We start from the raw sequence: 7,448 nt of genomic DNA on the forward strand, positions 1-7,448 counted from the left end.
CCAGGCACCGTGGTGGAGGATTCTCACGCCACCTTGGGATGAGATTTGGGTAGAAAGGAGCTGCCAGCCATGGGGATGAGCTCTCTTGGATGCAGATCCCAGTCCCAGGTGAGCCACCCAGATGCCAACAGCTGTCCCTAACAAGCCTGCCCAAATTATAGAACCATGGACACAATAAATCACAGCAGTTTTAGGCCACTGAAGTTTGGATGGGTTTGTTACAAAGTGGGAGGTAACCTATAAGGGTTTGGTTACCAAGAAGTGGGGTAATAGTTAACAAAATTCTAAATGAGGTGGCACTGGTTTTGGGAATGAGTGATGAGTAGAAGCTGGAAAAGCATTAAGAAGGCTGTATATGGAGACATAAGGACCCTCAGGGGGATGTCTGTGATTGCTTAAAACAAAATTAAGCAAAATTGTAATATGGGAGAAAAAAGATCCTTGTTATGTGGTAGCAGAAAGAATGTGGAAAATAGGAGATGTATTGAAGGAACATGACATTTTGTGGTAGCCGAAAGCTTGGCAATATAGTCGACTGTGAGAATGTGGAAAAATAGGAAATGTATTGAATAAACTAGATGACCTAACTAAAGAGATTACTATACAGAAATTAATAATTCTACCCAACTCCTTCTCAAAGCCTATGATAAAATGAGGAAGGGTAGAGATGATCCAAAAATGAAGCTGCTAAATTTAAAGAAGCTAAGACTCACTAGATTTGAAAATAAAACGGTTTCACATTCTCATCTTTTCTAGAGGACAAACAATTCCCAAATGAAGAAAGGCCTCAAACCAAAGATAAGTTCCAAAGTCTATAGCTTATGTTATGGTTTACACCTTGTGCTGTACAGTTTTAAAGGCTGTGAGAAATGTATAGTGTCATCTGTCTATCACTGCAGTATCATGCACAACAATTTCACTGCCCTAAATATGCCATTTTCCACCTAGTAGCAATGCTTCAATATTGGTTCATTTGTAACAAATGTCCCATGCTAACGTCAGATGTTAATCAAAGGGAAATCTTTGTATGTGGGTGGGGCCTTATATGGGAATTTCCTATAGCTTCAGTGTAAGTTTTCAGTAGTTCTAAAGCTTCTCTAACAATTTTATTGTTACAAAAAAAAAGAGACAAATATCAATTCCAGGTCAAGATTTTATAATACTTTTCTAAGACTGGAAAAGAGATCTAAGATGGTCTTTTGTAACACCTTTCTGATTAACAAAAGGCCACCTGTGGATCTTTGGAGATTCCTTATAAATCTTCTCCATTAAACAATAGGTCTCCTAAGAATTTTATGGACATTATTGTATAATAGCCTTACAGGAAGACCAAGGTAGAGGCAGGTTTACCTTCAAGAGGTTTGTGGTTGTGGTTTAGTCTACTAGAGTAAATAAATCCTAGCAAGATTCACCCCATCATTGCATGCGGGGTGGTGGACAAGTTTTCTCTAGTTCACAAGTCTTCCGGTCACAAGAACCAGCACTCCAGGGGATCTATGTGAGGGAGCACACCCAAGGGGTTTAAATCACACCTGGACCTGAGTCAGGCAAAATCCTAGACCCTGAGTCTGAGCTAATGTTCTAGTGATTAAAAAAAAACAAAAATATTTTGTATATGGAATGAATAGAAACAATTTGAGTCCAGAGGATAGATTGTGAAGGTTTAAATGCATGGCATTTGAAAGAACTTCAGAAATGGCAGAATAATGACCTCTGAAAATCTGTCCCTTTATAAAAGCAGGAAGGCAGTGGAAAAATTGTCCAGATCAACAGTTTCAGAACTCTGGAAATTAACCAAAAACTTGCAGCAATCTGAAGAGCGTTAATTCAAGAAAAACAGCAGGGGGAGGTGCAGAGGAGCTCAGAGAGTGTAGGTTCAATTTCTGGTGCCCCCACCCCTCACCCCTTTCAATGAGTTTGGAACAGCATATCAGCTGTCTTGGGGAGAGCCTAGGAAGAGAGGAGAGGCGAATCTGGTGAGAAAGCCCAATTTACCTAAATGCCCTGGGATAAGAAACTTGGTCTGGGAGACGGTGGAGTCAGAAAATTAACTAGCTCCCTTGTAGCACACCTAAAGGAGAGGGAGAGTAGGACGTGCTTTATAGTCTTCCAATAGCCTATTTAGGGTTCATGGCAAGGGGTGGGTGCTCTCTCAAGAAATTAAGAAAAATTATTTTCTCAGGTGAGTTGGTTCACCAGGAACCCATTTGAATTTCCTACAGGACCCTCATGCAGCCTTCCTGCTGCCTTGGGAGAAAGAGAAGTGAGGAAGGGAGAAAGGGAAAGTCAGACTCCTAAGCAGTTTATTCAATTGCAAAGAGGTTTCTTCGCCTGAGGTCTTGTTTGGTCTTTTTTGCTGGTTTGTTTTCTTTCATTTCCTACCTCTTTATCACCCCCACCACCCTTTTTTTCTTTTTCTTTTTTTCCCTTCTCTTTTTCTTGCTCTGCTCTTTTTTTCCTTCTCCCTTTTTCCTTTTATTTCTTCTATTTTTTACATTAGTGCTGCAGGCAACATTTCTTGTTTGCTGTGCTTCCTCATCCTCAATTATCTCTTTTTATGTGTGTACTGATTTTGGCTACCAATGCTATCCCCTTTTCTTTACATCATTCTCTCCTCCATCATTTATTGTTTCTCTTACATTTGACCTCTCTCTGTTTAGTCCCCAATATTTCTGACTTTTTATCTCTAATACCTCTAATCTGTTTTCTATCATTTATTTACTCCTTATATTACTGTCCTCTCTTTTCTTTTTCCCTCTCTTCTGACCACACTGACCCTTTAATTCATAGTATATTCCTCCCCATATTCAGTTTTCTATCTCATTATAGGTACTCCACTTTTTACGGTTATAACTATACACAGCTTCCATGAGTTCTACATCCATTCTCCTAGATCTCACATGGTTCTTCTGCTAACATTCACTATCAATACTACTATTATGTTTTTCTTTTCTTACCCCTTTTGCTTTCTCTGGCCCTAATATTTTCCTTCAAGGGAACTTAGCCAACAATAAGGAAACAGAATAAGAAGAAAAAAGTGACAAAGAGAAGACTTAACATGCACACAAAAACAACTAATTAAACCCCAAGACTAGATGAAGAAGATAATCAACAGAATAAACCCAACAAGATAAAATGATGACCAGAGAGCAAGAAAAAACTACAGACCATACCAATAATCAGGAAAACATGGCCCAATCCAATGAACAAACTAAAAACCAGGAAGAGAAGTGGAACATCAAACAAGTAATTAAAGCTCTCAAAACAGGTATCATGGACCAATTCAATGAAGTGAAGGAAGAGATTAAGAATATTAAAAAAACGCTTGGAGAGCATACAGAAGAAATTATGATCATGCAGAAAAAGGTCACGGATATGATGGGGATCAATAGCACGATCCAAGAAATCAAAAATACACTCTCAGCAAATAACAGCAGATTTGAACAGGCAGAGGAAAGAATTAATGATGTGGAAGACAGTACATCTGAAATCAAACAGATAGTAGAATTAATCGATAAAAAGATAGAGAAAATTCAGCAGGGACTTAGGGACCTGAATGACAATGCAAAATGCACAAACATATGCATTATAGGTATCTTAGAAGGAGAAGAGGAGGGAAAAGGGACAGAAGGAGTATAGGAGGAAATAATGGTTGAAAACTTTCCGAACCTACTATAGGAGATGGATGTACATATCCAGGAAGCACAACATACCCCAAACAGCATAAATCCCAACAGACTATGCCAAGACATATACTGGTCAAATTATCCAATGTACAAGACAAAGAGAAAATACTAAAAGCAGCAAGAGAAAAGAGAACCATTATATACAAGGGAGGCTCCAAAAGATTTAATGCTCGTCTCTCATCTGAAACAATGGAAGCAAGAAGGCAGGGGTATGACATACTCAAGGAACTAAAAGAAAAGAATTTCCAACCAAGAATACTCTAACCAGCAAAGCTAGCATTCAAAAATGATGAAGAATTCAAAATATTCACAGATAAACAGAAACTAAGAGAGTATGCCAACAAGAAACCTGCCCTTCAAGAAATAATAAAGAGAGTTCTGTAAGAGGAAAGAAAAAAACAGGAGAGACAGAGTTGGAGGAGAGTGTAAGAATACCTAAAACTACAAAAAGAGGGGAAAAAAATCAAACAACATAAAGCGAACACAAATCAAAAGAAAATATGGCTAATATAAGTAATTCCTTGAAAGGAATAACACTAAATGTCAGTGGATTACACTCACCTGTTAAGAGACACAGATTGGAAGATTGGATAAGGAAATATGATCCATCTATATATTGTCTACAAGAAACTCATCTTTGACCCAGAGATTCAAGGATATTTAAAGTGAATGGCTGGAAAACAATTGTCCAGGCAAACAATAACCAAAAAGGAGAAGGTGTAGCTTTATTAATATCAGAAAAAATAGAATTTGAATGCAAAACTGTTGTGAGAGTTTATGGACACTATATATTAGTGAAAGGGATAATCTTTCAAGAAGAAAGAACAATCATAAACATTTATGCCCCTAACAAGGGCATCTGCAAGTACACGAGGCAAACACTGAAGAAACTAAGTGAAGGAATAGATGCCTCTACAATTATAGTGGGGGATTTTAACATACCACTCTAACCATTGGACAGAACATCTCAAAAGAGAATCAGTAAAGAAACAAATGCTTTGAACAATATATTAGAGGATCTGGACTTAATAGACATATACAGAACATTACACACAAATACAGCAGGATATACATTTTTCTCAAGTGCACATGGATCATTCTCCAAGATAGACCACATGCTGGGCCACAAAGAAAGTCTCAATGAATTCAGAAAGATTGAAACCATACTAAATAATTTCCTCTTGCAGAACTCTCTTTATTATTTCTTGAAGGGCAGGTTTCTTGTTGGCATATTCTCTTAGTGAAGCTGGAAATCTGCAAGTGCCAGAGGCCCAATTTGGCACCAAGATATGGGAGTTAAACACAACACACTCAGAAAAACAGTGGGTCAAAGAGGAAATCTCAACAGAAATCAATAACTACCTTGAAACTAATGAGAATGATAACACATATCAAAACTTATGGGATGCAGCAAAAGCTGTACTGAAAGGGAAATTCACCATAAATTCATACATCAAAAAAGAAGAGCTAAAATTGAAGAACTAACTGCACATGTGGAGGAAGTAGTAAAAAAACAACAACGAACCAACCCCAAAAAAGAATAAAGAAAGAAATAGCAAAGATCAGAGCAGAACTAAATGAAATAGAAAATAGGAAAGCACTTGAAAAAATTAACAAAACAAAGAGCTGGTTCTTTGAAAAGATCAATAAAATTGACAAACCCTTAGCTAGACTAACAAAGAAAAAAAGAGAGAAGATGCAAATACACAAAATAAGAAATAAGAAGGGTGATATCACTACTGACCCCACTGAAATAAAGACTATCATAAGAGGATACTTTGAAAAACTCTATTCCAACAAGAAAGACAATTTAGAGGAAATGGACAAATTCCTAGAAACACATAAGCAGCCTACATTGACAAAAGAAGAAATCAATGGTCTCAACAAACCAATCACAAGTAAAGAGAGAGAATCAGTCATTAAAAACCTCCCAACAAAGAAGAGCACTGCACCAGATGGCTTCAAAGGTGAATTCTACCAAACATTCCAGAAAAAAATAACAACAATTTAGCTTAAAATCTTCCAGAAAATTGAAATAGAAGGAACATTGCCTAATTCATTTTATGATGCCAACATTACCCTAATACCAAAGCCAAACAAAGACACCACAAAAGGGAAAATTACAGATCAATCTCTCTAATGAACCTAGTTGTGAAAATAAATAAAATACTTACTAATTGTATTCAACAATCTCTCTAATGAATCTGGGTGTGAAAATCCTCAACAAAACATTTGCTAATCGTATTCAACAACACATTAAATGAATTATATACAATGACCAAGTGAGTTAATTCCTGGTATGCAAGGATAGTTCAATATAAGAAAATCAATTAATGTAACACATCACATCAACAGATCAAAGGAAAAAAATCATGTGATCATATCGACAGAGGCAGAAAAAGCATTTGACAAAATTCAGCACACTTTCTTGATAAAAACACTGCAAAAGATGGGAATAGAAGGAAACTTTCTGAACATGATAGAGGATATATATGAAAAACCCACAGGTAACATCATTTACAATGGTGAAATCCTAAAATATTTACCTCTAAGATCAGGAACAAGACAAAGATGCCCACTATCACCCCTTCTATTTAACATTGTGTTAGAAGTACTTCCTTGAGCACTGAGACAAGAACCAGATATAAAAGAGATCCAAAGGGAGAAGTCAAAATTTCACCATTTGCAGATGACATGATCCTTTACATAGAAAGCCCTGAGAGGTCTACAACAAAGCTTCTAGAACTTATAAATGAGTTTAGTAAAGTTGCAGGTCATAAGATCAATGCACAAAAATCAGCAGCATTTCTGTACACTGATAATGAGTAATCTGAGGAGAAAATCAAGAAACAAATACCATTTACAATAGTAAATTAAAAAATCAGATACCTAAGAATGAATTTAACCAAAGATGTGAAAGATTTATACACAGAAAACTACACAAAACTGTTCAAGGAAGTCAAAGAAGACCTGAATAAATGGAAGACTATTCCCTGTTCATGGATAGGAAGACTAAATATTATTAAGATGTCTATCCTACCAAAACTGATCTACAGATTCAATGCAATCCCAATAAAAATAAACACAGCATTTTTTAATGAACTGGAAAAACTAACTATGATATTTATTTGGAAAGGAAAGAGGCCCTGAATAGCCAAAGACATATTGAAAAAGAAAAATGAAACTGGACTTCAAAACATACTACAAAGCTACAGTAGTGAAAACGGCATGGTATTGGCACAAGGATAGACACACTGACCAATGGAATCGAATTGAGAGTTCTGATATGGATCCTCATATATACAGTCATCTGATATTCAATAAGGCCACCAAGCCCACTCAACTGGGAGAGAATGGCCTCTTTAAGAAACGGTGTCTAGAGAATTGGATATCCATATGCAAAAGAAGGAAAGAGGATTACCATCTCACACCTTATACAAAAATCAACTCAACATGTATCAAAGACCTAAATGTAAGAGCCAAGACCATAAAGACCTTGGAAAACAATGTAGGTAAGCATGTACATGACCTTGTAATAGGAAATGGCTTTTTGAACTTCACACCCAAAGCATGAGCAGCAAAAGAACAAATAGATAAATGGGACTTCCTCAAAATGAAAGCCTCTTGCACCTCAAAGGAGTTTGTCATGGAAGTGAAAAGAAAGCCTACGCAATGGAGGAAAATATTTGGTAACCACATATCTGATAGGAGACTTATATCCTGCATATATAAAGAACTCCTACATCTTGAAAGTAAAAAGAC

The sequence above is a fragment of the Dasypus novemcinctus genome, chromosome 7 (assembly GCF_030445035.2).
Source record: "Dasypus novemcinctus isolate mDasNov1 chromosome 7, mDasNov1.1.hap2, whole genome shotgun sequence".
NCBI classification, from domain to species: domain Eukaryota; kingdom Metazoa; phylum Chordata; class Mammalia; order Cingulata; family Dasypodidae; genus Dasypus; species Dasypus novemcinctus.